Raw genomic sequence first — 15,053 nt, 5'->3', positions numbered from 1 at the left:
TATTTTGGGTTTTCTTGGCAAAGGTACTAGAGCGGTTTGCCATTTCCTTCTCCAGTTTATTTTCGAATGAGGAAACTGAGGCAAACAGTATTAAGTGACTCACCCAGGGTCATACAATTAGTAAATGTCTGAGGTCATATTTGAGCTCACAAAGATGAGTCTTCTTGACTCCAGACCTGGCCCTCTTTCCAATGTACCACTTACCTGCCCCAAGGAAGCTAAGGCCCAGGGAAAACGTAGGATCATTACTATAGAGTTGGAATGGGATAGAGAGCTCAGAGGTCATACAGTCCAACCCCCTCAATTTAGAGATAAGCAAACTGAGTCTCAGAGAGGTCCAATGATTTTCTCAAGGTCAAGTTGATAGCAAGGTCAGAAACGGAATTTAAATCCATAACCTCAGACTCAGAAGTCAGTGCTCCTTTCACCGTTACCCACATTTTCTTGGTGCATCTCTGCGCTTTTGTGTCATCATGAAAAGTTTATCTCAGTTAAAAAATATAGGCTTGAATTGTGGCTCTGCTGTTTACCATTTTCGTTACTTTGGGAAAACAGAGGCTCTCTGGGTCTCAGTTTCCTCTTATAAAAAATAAATGGATTGAACTTTTGGAATCTTTAGGTCCTTTCAAAGTTTCAGCTCAAATGGCACCTGTTTCCTCATCATCCCAGCTGCTCGTACCTTCTTTCCCCAAAACTACATTGTATAATTTATAAAATTTTTTACACACACACACACACACACACACACACACACACACACACATACACACAAGCACATTAGAGAACAACTGTGAGGTAAGGGGTGGAGAACTGGTTTCAGAGCTAGGAAGTTTTTACTGTTGAGTCATTCAGGCCTATCCAACTCTTCACTTACCCCAAGGACCATAGCATGCCAGGCCCTTCTATTCTTCATGATCTCTCAAAGTCTGTCCAAGTTCATGTTTGTTGCTTCCACAGTCTTTTCCAGTGAGTCCTGTCTTCTCATTATGTAGCCAAAATATTTAAACTTCAGCTTAAGTCTTCGACCTTCCAGTGAATAGCCTGAATTCTTTAATTATTGATTGATTTGCTCTCCTTGTTTTCCAAGGGACTCTCATAAGTTTTCTCTAACACCACAATTTGAAAGCCTCAATTCTGTGGTGCTCAGCTTTCCTCATAGTTCACATAGCCATGTGGTACTGGAAAAACCACAGCTTTGACTATATGGACCTTTGAGAGTCAGGTAATATACTTGCTTTTGAATCCGCTGTCCAGATCTGCTATAGATTTCCTTCCAAGGAGCAAGCATTCAATTATCACCTCTGACACATACTGCAGGCTCTGTGACCCTAGACCAAGTCATTTAACCTCTCCCTAGTCTAGGCGACTCTCTAAGAAAATAAATTGTAGATAAAGTGCTGACCTAGAGTAGTAGATTGAGTTTCCTCCTTCATTAGGTCAATTAGATCATAGGTCTAGTCCTCAACACTGTCTTTCCTTACAGAATACAAGCTCCTTAGGGCAAGGAAGTTTTTTTTCATTGCCTAGAACCTGACAGGATACCTGGGATGTGGTAGGCACTTAGTAAAAGCTTGTGTGATTGGTAGAAGATTGAAGGCTACGATTATTCTGTGACCTTGATAGTGAAGTATGAGAGATAATTAATATAATTAATGATATTGTTAATATGTATAATACCCAGAGAGTACTTTGGATAATGTATTGGATCTGGAGTCAGGAAGTCCTCAAATCAATTCTGACCTGAGACACTTACTAGCTGTGTGACTGGACAAGTCTCTTCTAACCCCTGTTTGCCTCACTTTCTTTATCTGTAAAATGGGGATAAACACCTGCCTCCCAGGGTTGTTATGAGGACAAAATTTTATAAATTTGAAAAGCTCTTTGCAAACCTTGAAGTGCTATATAAATGCTAGCTATTATTAATAACAATAACAAATGGATTGAGGAATAAGTTACTTGCCAGGGATATTATTTATTTATTTATTTTTAGCTTTTAACATTCATTTCCACAAGATTTTGAGTTGCAAATTTTCTCCCCATCTCTTCCCTACCCCTCACGCCAAGATAGCAAGCCTATTGAATATCCTTTTCCCCAATCTGTTCTCTCTTATATCCTCTCCCCTTACTTTCTTGTAGGGCAAGGTGGATCTCTATACCCCTTTGCCTGTATATTATCTTATTTCCCGGTTGCATGAGAAAACAATTTTTTTTTAATTTGTTTTTAACACTTTGATTTCCAGAGTCTTTTCCTTCTTCCCTCCTCACCCACCCCCACTGGGAACACAAGCAATTCATTATAGATTGTACATGTATAGTTACTCAAAACATTTCCATAGTAGTTATAATGTGAAAGACTAGCTCTATTCCCTGCATCCTGTCCCATCCATTTATTCTATTTTCTCCTTTGACCCTGTCCTTTTCCAAAAGTGTTTGCTTCTAACTACCCTCTCCCCCAATCTGTCCTCCCTTCTATCATCCCCCCTCTTTTCCCCTTTCCTCCTATTTTTCCTGTATGATAAGATACCCAATTAAATGTGTGTGTTATTCCCTCCTTAAGTCAAATCCAATGAGAATAAGGTTGACTCATTCCCTTTCACCTTCCTGCTCTTTCCCTCCATTGCAACAGCCTTTTCTTGCCTCCTTTATGTGAGATATTCCACCCCATTCTATCTCTCCTCCTCTCCTTCTCCCAGTATACAAGGATATATTTTTAAATAAATTTTTTATTTTGTGGTAAACAGACTTGATAATCACCCACTATCACCTCCACTTTTTTGATGACATGATTCTAGGGTGAGAAAAAAGCGTTTTACTTCTGTCATGGGTTATACCTAGATATGACTCCATTCTCTTCTGAGTAAGATATATATTTGTACCTATAATAGTCCAAGATGTATTACAGAGATAGCCACTTTCACCACATATATGTATTTTTCAACATTAATGCTGAGTGGTTTTTTTAAAAAAAGTTTTCAAGACACCCTGTCAAACTAAGAGAAACTCAAGTCATTGATCCCAGACAGGGAGGCAGCAGGTTAGAAAAGAAAAGGGAACTCTCTATAGGATATGATTTGAAAGATATTGCCACTAGGTAATACCAGCCCCATATAGTTTTTTCCCTTCCTCTCCTGGGTAAGTCAATGGAGGCTGGGTCTCTGTCTCCAGGTGATCATATTACCTCAGAGGAGAATATTTTCTAATATCCTCATTAGCACATGAAAAATAAAATTATCAGATTAGTTGTCTTCTTGCTTTTAAGGGAAATGTCCTGGAGGTGTAGAGAGAATGGCAAGATTGGGAATAGGTGGTAGAAAACAATGGTCTGGGCTTCCAAGGAGTAAAAATTATTGAAAGTTGGTAGAGAAGATGCTTAAGAAGTGTTAGTGTACATGTCTACCTTCACATTAGGGGAGTGGAAGTCCTTTCCTTCTCCATGACTCCATTAATTGTAAGGGGGCTGGGCTATTAGATAACCCCTAATATTCCCTCCAATGGACATAGTAATTTTCACCCAGAATATAGTGACTTCCTTTTCTGATTTTTAGATTTAGGAAGGAAACTTAACTGTCATATAGTCCAAATTTCATTTTACAGATGACATTCAGTGGCATGTCTAACTAAGGTTAGGCTGGCACTTTTTAGTAGAGATGGGGTTAGAACTCATCTGCTAACTTCAAATTCAGCACTCCTTCCAGGGCACTGCTTCTTGGGGCTATGGTGTTAATAGAAAGAGCACTAATTGAGGAGTCAGAAGCATAGGGGGCACTAATCCCAACTCTGCTGTTCTTAGCTATATGACCTTGGACCATGACTTTGTCTCTAAGTACCTTAATTCCCACACTTCTTGTAGAAGAGTAAATTCTCTCTGACAACACTACAGGGTGGAACTTGTGAATAATAGAGAATTTTATAGCTGGGAGGGAGCTTAGAGAAAAATAGTTGCAATAAACATTAGGAAGGGGAAGAGATGAAGAAAGAGAGAATGGGAAAGAAGAAATGTCTGGCTTGCACTGGCTGGGGTTTTTTTTTTTTTTTTTGTAGAAGTAAATTGTTCTTCCCCAAGTGCAGAGATGATAGGGGTCCCTAGAGCTCAGGGCTGACCACAGACAGAATAGAGAGTGTCTTGGGAAGAGAAAGGCCCTTCAGTGATTTCTCACTCCTTTTTGAAGATTCTCCTAGGTGTCCACAGTCTTCAGATAGTTCCCAAATTCCCCAAGGCTCTTTCTACTTAGGGGCCCCATGAGCCACCAGACCTGCTCTGTGGTTCTTTAGGTTGTCATATTTTTCTCTCTTTACTAAGACATTAACTTTGTGTTTCATTAATCCATCACCCTACTTTCTGCTTGGTGATATTAGCTCATAATCTCATGTCTGGACTATTGTAAGGACTTGTTGGTTGGTCTCCCTGTCACAACTTTTCCTCCATTCAAGTTGGCCCTCTATTTAGCTGATGACAAAGTGATCTTCCTTTATTTTTTTTTTTGGAGGGGGTAAGGCAATACATTTGGGGTTAAGTGACTTGCCCAAGGTCACACAGCTAGTTAAGTGTCAAGTGTCTGTGGCTGGATTTGAACTCAGGTACTCCTGACTCCAGGGCCGGTGCTCTATTCACTGTACCACCTAGCTGCCCCTTAAAGTGATCTTTCTAAAGTTCAGGTCTGACTATGTCACATCCAGATCAACAAATTCTCTGCATCATATTCCCAAATAAACTCCAATGGCTCCCTATAACCTCCAGGATCAATACAAAAATCTGTTTAGCACTCAAAACTCTTGCAAACCTAGCCCTTTCCTTCTTTCCAGACTTTTTACACCTTATTCTCCTGCATGCACTCTTCAATCTAGTGGTACTGGCTTTGTTGTTCCTTGAGCAACTCACTCTATCTCTAAACATTGGCTATCCCAAGTGTCTGGAACCCTCTCCCTTCTCCTCCACTTCTAACTTCTCTGGATTCCTTAAAATCCTAGCCCAAATCTCATCTTCTACAAAAAGTTTCCTGATCTCCCTTAATTCCAGTGCCTTTGCTCTGCTGATTATTTCCAATATAGACTACACATACTTTGTACCTGGCTGTTTACGTGTTGTCTTTGACATCAGCCTCAGTTCCTGGAAAGAAAGAACTGTCTTGCTTTCTTTTTATCCCAAGTGCTTAGGTCAGTGCCTGACACATAGTAGGGGCTTAATAAATATTTATTGACTGACTGACTGGATGCTCTAAAGCAAGAGTTGTCCATAGACAGATTTCAAAGGAAAATGAACTTGGACAGGGGAAAAAATTACACTTTTATTTTCACTAATATCTAACTGAAATTTAGCATTTCCTTTGACTACTTAAAAACATTATTCTAAGGAAGGCTCCATAGACTTCTCCAGAGAGCCAAAGGGGTCCACAACATAAGAAAGATTAAGAATCCCTGCTCTAAACTTTTACTAAGAGTTTGATTTAGGTCACTAAAGGGTTAAGTAATTAAAACAATTCACTAATTTATGTATTATGCCCACCTGTAAAGTGTTATGCCATCATAGGAGTTTTAGAGTTGGAAGGGGCCTACACAGCCTTTTAAAGTAAAATCAGTTAGAATAGGCCACCACAGGCATTTCCTCATCTGAATCACTTGATCTTTGCTGTTCATTTTCCACAAGTCCTCTTCTATAGGCACATTTTTCTTCTAAACTCTTAGACATTTGACAGTTGTGTGACCCTGGGTAAGTCACTTAACCCCAATTGCCTAGCTAAATAAATAAATAAGTGAAAAACTCCAGCATTTAGCACAATGTTTTCTCCTCTTCATGCTTGGTGATTTCTTCAGATCATCACCCCATTCCCTGAAGGTTCTCAGCTGCTTTGTAATTCACCATGTCAAGACTCTCCATGCTTTTCCTTAGTAGAGTTTCTGTTCATGTTCCATGGTCAGTCTGTCTGAGGATGGTTTTTCCATTAAAGGATTTCCTTTCTGTCTCCCTTTCCTTGACTGACTTGCAACTTGATCTGTTCCAGTTCACTGCTGAACCAATGTAAGTGTCAGAAAATGTTTCTTTATGTCAGAAAATCTTCATATGTCCACACAAAACAAAACAGAAATCTGGGTTTGGTTCTTCTCTGGGTTAATCAAAAAGTCTTGTGGTTAATTTAATTATTGCCAAAATTCCTTTTAGTTTTTAAAAAAATGACCAGGCTTTCATGAAAATCCTAAAAATGTCAGTTAACTTAAGACCAAATTAGGTTAGAAAAATTTCAACTGAGGCATTGATTAGAAACAAAATTCTGAGCATCAGCTGGGGAACCAGAATTACAGGAAAAGTTAATATAACCAATAGAATATGGCCAACTGTGCTCCCAGGAGTGTTGAGGCTGCAGTCTATAGTGTTGCCTTGGGAAGAATACCATCTCCCACAAACTCAAGTATTGGTGGGAGAACTGATATCTTGAATTCTATCAGTTTTTGCTGTCCTGTGGTTCCCTCTAGTGGATAAAAGGCAGAAAGCAGCAGCCTTTGGAAGTAGAAGGAAACTTAACCGGATCCTACTGGGATTCGCCTTCTAGAGATGAAAAGGGGATGGGAAAGTTTCTTTACAAAGCTTGGAAGGCCTTCCGGGGGAGGAAGATAAATGTTAAGCAAAATGAGATAGGCCGTCTCACCTTTCACCTGCCCAGCCCCAGACACAATGTACAAATCTCTAAGGCTCAGATAGATTATGGCAGGATGCATTGCCCTTTCCCTGATTTACCAAGACAAAGTGCACAATGAAACGTGTTTGTTGGAGGATAAGAAGCAGGGCAGCAGGGATTCAGTGCAGGCAGAGGCTGATCAGGCTCCCATCTAGTGGCAAGACCAAGGGATGGACCTATAAATGCCATGCCAATAGTCACGCCTCTCCCTACTGGATTTTCATTTTCCTTGAGGAAGCTGTAGAGCTTCAGCCAAAGTCCAGGCTTTTTTTTTCTTACAGAAATAAATGAGCCTTCTGGGGGTATTAAACTGTCAGATGCATTTGATTAATTTTCTCTTTTAACATCCTATGTATAGAAGCAAGCTCTTTATTATTCCTGCTGATGGAAGATATGGTGAAAATGGCATTGGAATGGCTAATTAATTTAGCTAAAATGGCTGATTAATTTAGGAAATGATGTGTGTCTCAGTGAATTTGAGAGGCTCATGGTTTTTTTTTTTTTAAGTCCCTGCCCTCTTTGTGGTAGGAAAGAACTGGAAACAAAATGGGCACTCATCAAACCATAGTAAAGGAATGTAATGAGATACAGTTCTGTTGTTTGAGAAGAAAGTACCAATATGGAGAATTCAAAAATATAGAGAAGACTTTATTAATTGATATAAATCAAAGAAAGCAGAACCGGGGGGTGGGGGGAATCTTCATAGTGACTATAATGATAGCAGAATCCAGATCATTCCCAGTGTCTAGCCTTGTTTAGCCAGAGAACTAGTGATGAAAACATACTTTCCTTCTCCTGGTGAAGGGTGGTGGACTACAGGTACACATTGTTGCATATGATTTCATTCAAAGCCACCATGTTGGTTTACTTTAACTGTTTTACTATCTCACAAAAGAGGGTTCTTGGGGGAGAGAGGAGGAGTGTTATTGGTAAAAAAAAAAAAAAAAATAATAATAATAATAATAAACAACAAAAAACCACACTAGCATTTAAAAAGCATCAATAAGACATTTTTTTTAAATGGATGTGTTATAAGTCCCAGTGACTAACTTCAGATAAAATGATGATACCTTGTACAGTGCTAACTTCGGAGGGCCTAGAGAAATGTGTCCCTTCCCAGCCTTGCCCTGCCCTTAAGATTTTTCTGTTCCTGGCTCCCTCCGGAGACAGCAGAGCTTCTCAACATACAAAGCCTCAGTCCAAACTGTACTGGTTCAACAGCTTTTGCTTTTCACTCATAGATTGGAGGATGCAATTAGTAATTAACAATAACAACATGTATATAGTACTTACTATATGCCAGGCACTATGCTAAGCACTTTACACTTATCTCATTTTATTCCATCAACCCCATGAGGTAGGTACTATTGTCATCCCCATTTTACAGAGGAGATAACTGAGGCAAACAGACGTTAAGTGATTTGCCCAGGATTATACAGCTAGTAAGTGTTTGAGGTTGGATTTGAACTCACGTCTTCCTGACTCCAAGCCCAGGGCTTTATCTACTGCTCCTCAATCAAGTGTTTTGATTTCAAAAGTCCTGCTACTACAGTGCATGTTGTAGAAAACTGTAGGAGAACAAAGGAGCTTATAACTTACTCTGCTTGATTATGTTCAGGATCTTTGTACAGGTCACAGGGTATGATTTATAGCTGTGCATTGGGGTGATTTCAGGAGTGATGGTGAAGATCCACCTAACATGTCTGAATTCTTCTGGCCTTAAGTCTTTTAAAATGCACAGACCCCTGGCTAGGAGAAAACTTTCAACCCTTCTATCAGTTATTCAAGATTTATTGTGATGGAGTGGTAGAGCTTTTCTCTGGAGCTTTTTAATAGTGCAGAAAAGGGAGAGATTATGAGAACAGTAGAGAAAGGAGTTTGACTGAGAAGAAGAGGGTCGGGATACCAGTAGAGAGACTGTAGAGTGCCAAAGTAAAAACTGCCTACTTCTTCATCTGATGTCATTCAGAACTTGAAATAGACATGTCTTGTGTAATACAACGTATGAGAGCTCACTGTCCTATTATTCTTGTTTTGTTTTGTTTTAGGGTTTGGTTTTTTTTGGAGGGGGGGAAGGTAGGCAATTGGGGTTAAGTGACTTGCCCAAGGTTACACAGCTAGTTTTTGTGTTAAATGTCTGAGACCGGATTTGAACTCAGGTCCTCCTGACTCTAGGACCGGAGCTCTATTCACTGCACCAACTAGCCACCCCTGTCCTATTAGTCTTGACTACATTTTGATCTCTCTCCAGTTAAAGGGTAAGCACCTTGAGAGGAGATTTAGAGATCTATACCTAGAAGGGTCCTTGGAGGTAATCTAATTCAGCCTCTTTGTTTTGTAGATGGGGAAACTGACTTAAATATGATTCAAAGTCATATTCAGGAACCAGGATTTTTCCATTGTACTAGTTTGTTGTTTTTTGTTTTGTTTTGTTTTTAATAGGAGCAATCATATCTCTTATTTAACATATACTCCAGACATTTTTACACTTTTTTTCTTCAGTTTTATTTTATTAAATTTGTTTATCTACTTTCAGTTTACAATATTGTTTCACAATCCTTTGAGTTCCAAATTTTCTACCCCTTCTTCTCCTCCCCCCTGGCAGCATGCAATCTGGCATAGGCTCTACAAATACCCTCTCATTAAGCATTAGTCAGGTTGTAAAGAAGAATTATAACCAATGAAATGAACAACGAAAAAGAAGGAATGAAACAAAACTAAGCACAAAAGAGAGAGCGAGTAGTTTGCTTCAATCCATTTTTACACTTTTACATTACTATTTACCTTCTGGACACATACATGTTTAGAAAACTAATTTCTCTTATTGCCTGAAGTTTGTCTTTCTTATTTCAGATTGACAGATTTTTTTCTTTGAAAAAAGAGTTTAAAAGAATGCATGAACTTTTAAGTCACCTTTGAGATGGTTTACCACAAATGCTTTAGTCTAGAAATAAATGATTCTTTCTTGAATTGCGCTACTCTGCCTGGTTAAAGGTCAACTTTACTTTCTGTAAAAGAAAGGGAAACCCAAAGCTGATGTTAGTCTATACAACTAGTTGTCCAGAAAAAGAATAAAGAAATTTATGGAAAGGTTTATTCAACATACTTCTTAAATGCCTGAATAACACAAGGCTCTGTGTTTTCTTCTATTGAGGATAAGTATATATGGTACAATCTCTGTTTATCAATCAACCAGCATTTATTAAGTATCTATTATATGCCAGACACTGTGCTGGAAGAACCTGTGGTCTAATGGGGGAGATAAGACATGCTTATGGGAAAGATTTAATAGCAATATGAGGTAATGTCTAGTTAAGATCAGGCACTGTCTTTTTTATTATGTAACATTTCCATATTAGTCATTTTGTACAAGAAACTAGAAAATAGTATTCTTCAGTCTTTGAGATATAGACCTAGCAGTGGTATTGCTGGATCAAAGGGTATTCACAATTTTATAGCCCTTCAGGCATAGTTCCAAATTGCTTTCCAGAATGGTTGGGTCAGTTCACAACTCCACCAACACTGTGTACTGTCTTAAATGAAATGAATATGGGTTCAGATCACTCGGTTACTTCCTATGTGTGGGAAATGCACATATAACCTATTTGAGACTCAATTTTCTCATTTGTAAATGTTTTTTAAAGCTAGGTTTGTAATTTCATACAGAGAAGGAACTCTTGGTGAGGAAATTGCCTCCAATATGTCACATCACACCTGGGCACCTTTTCTGAAACATAGTTTGAGAGTTGCCCAGACCCTAAGAAGTTAAATGACTTGCCCAGGGTCAGAAGAACTTGTATGTATCAGAGACAGAACTGAACTGAAGTCTTTAAAACTCTGAAAAAAATTTTTTTTATTCTGTATTTCATGAACATCAAAAGGGAGAGAACATTTCTATATAAAAAGTGGAATCAAAACAGGAATCTATAACACCATGAATCTAGCACATATAGCTCGCTTTTTTCTAAAAACTATGTGATAAATTCAAAATGTTACCTTCAAAGCTGTTTTGCTAGTCTATATTTTCCACCGAATTTCCTTCTGTTCCCTTCTATGCATTAAAAAAAAATAATACTTCAGACATGTTTTCGGAGGGTTTTTTTGCAATAATATCTTTAGTTCCTGCACTCCCCCTTAAAGTCCCTACCCTACAAAAATGCCTGGGGGCCCTGAGGGGTAAAGTGAGTAAGGTCTAAATAAGAGAATATATGTGAAACTTTAAAGCTCTATACAAATGTTAGTCATCATTCTATCAACACTTTCATTTTATGGAGGAAGAGTATAGAGGTAATTGCTGACTGATTGATTGATTTGTCACATTCACTGTTCTAGACTCATTGCATGTGAATTGTGAAGCCCTCTGGTTCTCCCTGAATTCCTTTCTGAGAGAGTCCTAACTTACTATTGGTCACTGTTGATTTCAGCTAGTGTTAGGTGTTAGTTCTGTTCTAGCCTCTGGGAATACAGAGACAGAACTTACCTTCTGCTGGGGTAAACTACATATGCACACTGAAGTAAATACAAAATATATACAAGGTAATTTGGGGAGGATGGGCATGGGGGGGGGAATCAGCAAAGGCCTCAAAAGCAGAGTAAGAGGTGGATGAGAGTAGATTAAGAGGCAATGCTTGAGATGAGTTTAGAAGGAAGATGAGGATCCTGAGAGGCAAAAATAAGAAGAAAGTGTATTAACACTTTATATGTATTAACATATTAAGATGACTTTATACAGTAAGGTTTGCACTAGACATTTGATAGGAAATTTTCATTTGCAGATTGCCTAGAAAAAAAATTAGAGCACCCTAAATGACTCTTCACCTGGCAAGGAGGAGAGGATTTGAGGATATAGGTTATCATCTCCCAGTGAGGCACGGCCTTTTGGTCTCTGTAGCTGATATCTCTTCGATTAAAATAGAGATTTGAATGCTTTTCTGAGATCAAGGGGTGGGAGAAGCTGCACCTTTTTTGGGAAGCCAAGCCAGTCCAGATACCACTAATAGCCTGGAGAAAAATGTCAGCACCAAAGGATGAAAGGCAGCATGTTTAGGGTGATAAGGCAAGTGGGTGATGGGTCCAGGAGGAGGGCTAGAATTCCAGCTTTCCATCCCAAGGGGAAAAAAAATATTGCATATTCTGCCAGGTATCAGGAGCCATTGCGAAGGGCTGGCTGGTTATAGGTGGAAAATACCTCCCAAGACATCTCCCCTAACTGAAAGTCTGAGTGGGACATCCTGTCATATTTTCCATGTCATGTCTATATTGTGTCTTCCATCTTCAAGTTAAGTGGGGTGGGTGGGTATGTGTGTGTGTGTCTGCTCACACAAGGGCCATGGTCGGTTTCTGCATAAAATCAGCACTGGTATGCTAAACTGCCCACACCCTTTCACACATCTGAGGGAACTTTCTCACAGGATGGACCTTTGTGCTAATTCCTCAGAACAAAGGCCATCTCTTCCTCTTTGGTCTACACAAGACTTCTGACCTCCAGCCACTCCTTCCTTCTTGCCTCTATCCAACCCCTTCTTTACCTGCAGTCTCTTAGGGATGTCTTCTGAAGTTTCCATTACCATGGAGAGTCAATTGGTCAATAGGTATTTTATTAAATGCTTGCTACTTGCTAGTCTTGGGGATACGAACATAAAAGTGAGATTGGACCTACTCTTAGGGATGTTACATTCGAGTGCTCTCTTCTGACCCCTTCTTTTCTTGTGAGAGTTTAGAGATGGCCTATTCCCATTAGCCATCTTTGTCTCCTTCACTACCACCTGCTCCTAAACACATCTCCTTTCCCTCTATTAGCCATCCTAAAATTCCTTGCCAAGACTCTGATTGTGGCCAGCAGTGAAATCTAACCTTTAGGATTCTTCCCTCTCCAGGCCCAAGTACATGTCCCACACTCATACCTGTATGATTATTTTGTAAGCCTAGACAAATTATCTTTCTGAACTCTCCCATGTCTCTGCTCCAATCCCTATGCAATTTTCAGATTATGTCCTGTTTCTTGAATCCTGCGTGTTTGAAGTTGTCATTATAAGAGGCAGCTTGGGTGCAACTGAGTGGTGCAGTGGATAGGGTGATGGGGCTGGAGTCAGGAAGACTCATCTTCCTGAATTCACTTACTAGCTGTGTGACCCTGGGCAGGTCACTTAATCCTGTTTGCCTCAGTTTCCTCATCTGTAAAATGATCTGCAGAAGGAAATGGCAAACCACTCTAGTAGACTGAACAACAATAACATCAAAGAGGCAGGCTGATGCAGCTGTGGCCTTAGAGTCAGGAAGACCTGCCTCTTATACAGGTTATACAGGTGATTCTGGGCAGGTTATTTCATTGCTCCAAGCTTCGGGCAACTCTCTAAAACAGAACCTTCAGAACAGTTGCTAATCTGGAGTATAGGAAGCACTTAATACATGTTTATTGGTTAAATGATTGATTGGGAGAGAAATAGTTACTTCCCTACCTTGAACAATGACAGCAACAACTTAAAATTGTTCCTTCTTAATCTGTTTCCCAGTCATTTCATCTTACATGCCTTCATGTACTCTCTGTTCAAGTCAAACTACCCTGCTAGCTACTCTCTATAGACAATACATGATCTCTTACCATTACTTATGTCTAGAATGCACTCCCACCTCCCCTCTGCCTCTTAAAATCCTTGGCTTCTTTCAACCCCCAACCCAGGTACCATACCTCTGATGACTTTAATTTATCACCTCTCTACCTCCTCAAGCTAACATTCTCTCCCTCTTGAAATGTGTATACTTTTAATTTACTTCCTTGGAGCACAGAGGACCAGAGTTCCAATCCTGCTTTAACTGTGTGACCCTGCAAAAGTCACCTACCTTCTCCTCAGTTTCCTATCCATAAAATGGAGATAATAGTGGCATCTATTGTACAGTCTTTGACTATATATGGATCAGAACAAAATGTGTCAAGTCCTCAAAGAGATGAGAGAACCAGATCATCCTATTTGTCTCCTGAGGAACCACTATACGGACCAAGAAGCAACAGTTAGAACCAAACATGGAACAACGGTTGGTTTAAGAGCAGAAAAGGAGTACAATAAGGCTGTATCTTATCACCTTATTTATTTAACCTATATGTGAGTACACCATATGAAATGCCAGGGGGATGAAGCAAAAGTCAGAATTAAAGTTGCCAGGAGAAAGAAACATCAACCCTCTCAGATATGCAGACTATACCACTCTGATGGCAGAAAGAAAAGAATTAAGAAGCCTCTTGATGAGGGTGAAAAAGGAGAGTAGAGAAGCTAGCTTGAAGCTTAACATAAAAAACTAAGATCTTGGCAACTGATTCCATCACTTCCTGACAAATAGAGGGAGAAGAAATGGAAGCCATGTCAGATTTTATATTCTTGGACTCAAAAATCACTGCAGACAGTGCAGCCATAAAATTAAAAGACGGTTGCACCTTGGAAGGAAAGTGATGGCAAATCTGGATGGCATACTAAAAAGCAGAGATACCACCTTGCCCACAAAGGTCTGTAGAGTCAAAGTTTTTTTTTTTCTCAGTAGCAACGTATGTCTGTGAAAGCAGGACCATAAGGAAAGCTGAGCACTAAAGAAATGACTATTTCAAATTGTGGTACTGGAGAAGACTTTTGAGAGTCCCTTGGACAGCAAGGACATCAAATCAGTCAACAATGAAATTAATTCAGGTTATTCACTGCAAGGTCAGATACTGAAGCTGAAGCTTAAATACTTGACCACTCATTGGGAAGTGGCTCATTGGAAAAGACTGTCATGTTGGGAAAGATTGAAGGCAAAATGAAAAGGGTACTTGGGGCGGCTAGGTGAGGAAGTGGATAGAGCACCGGCCCAGGAGTCAGGAGGAACTGAGTTCAAATTCGGCCTCAGACTCTTAATACTTATAATCTGTGTGACCTTGGGCAAGCCACTTAACCAAAATTGCCCTCCAAAAAAGCAAAAAAAAACAAAAAAAAGGAAAAGGGGACAGCAGAGGTGAGATAGACATATAAGTATCATGAAAACAACAAACATGGGCTTGGACAGACTTTGGGAGATAGTGGAGGATAGGGCCTGGTGTGCTATGGCCCATGGGGTCACCAAGAGTCAGACACAGTTGAAGCATTGAAGCACAGCACCTTAGAGGGTCATTGTGAGAATCCAATGTCATATGCAAAGTGCATGGCAAATCCTAAAGAGTTGCATAAATACTAGCTATTTTTATTATTTATCTCCTCTTGTTCCCCATCCTAGATTTGTCACCTCCTTAAGGGCAAGGACTATTTCATTTTTCTCTTTATATTCCTGAGATCCTAGCACAATGCCCTCACATAGTAGGAGCTTCTAACTATGTATTGAATTGATACTCCTGCCTCAGTTCCTCTTCAATGTCTACAC

This window comes from Petaurus breviceps, unplaced genomic scaffold (genome assembly GCF_028583685.1).
Source record: "Petaurus breviceps papuanus isolate PSGF00001 unplaced genomic scaffold, PetGlider_PUasm1.0 76, whole genome shotgun sequence".
Classification (NCBI taxonomy): Eukaryota; Metazoa; Chordata; class Mammalia; order Diprotodontia; family Petauridae; genus Petaurus; species Petaurus breviceps.
The sequence above is the reverse complement of the archived record's forward strand: the minus strand, read 5'-3'. Positions refer to the sequence as shown.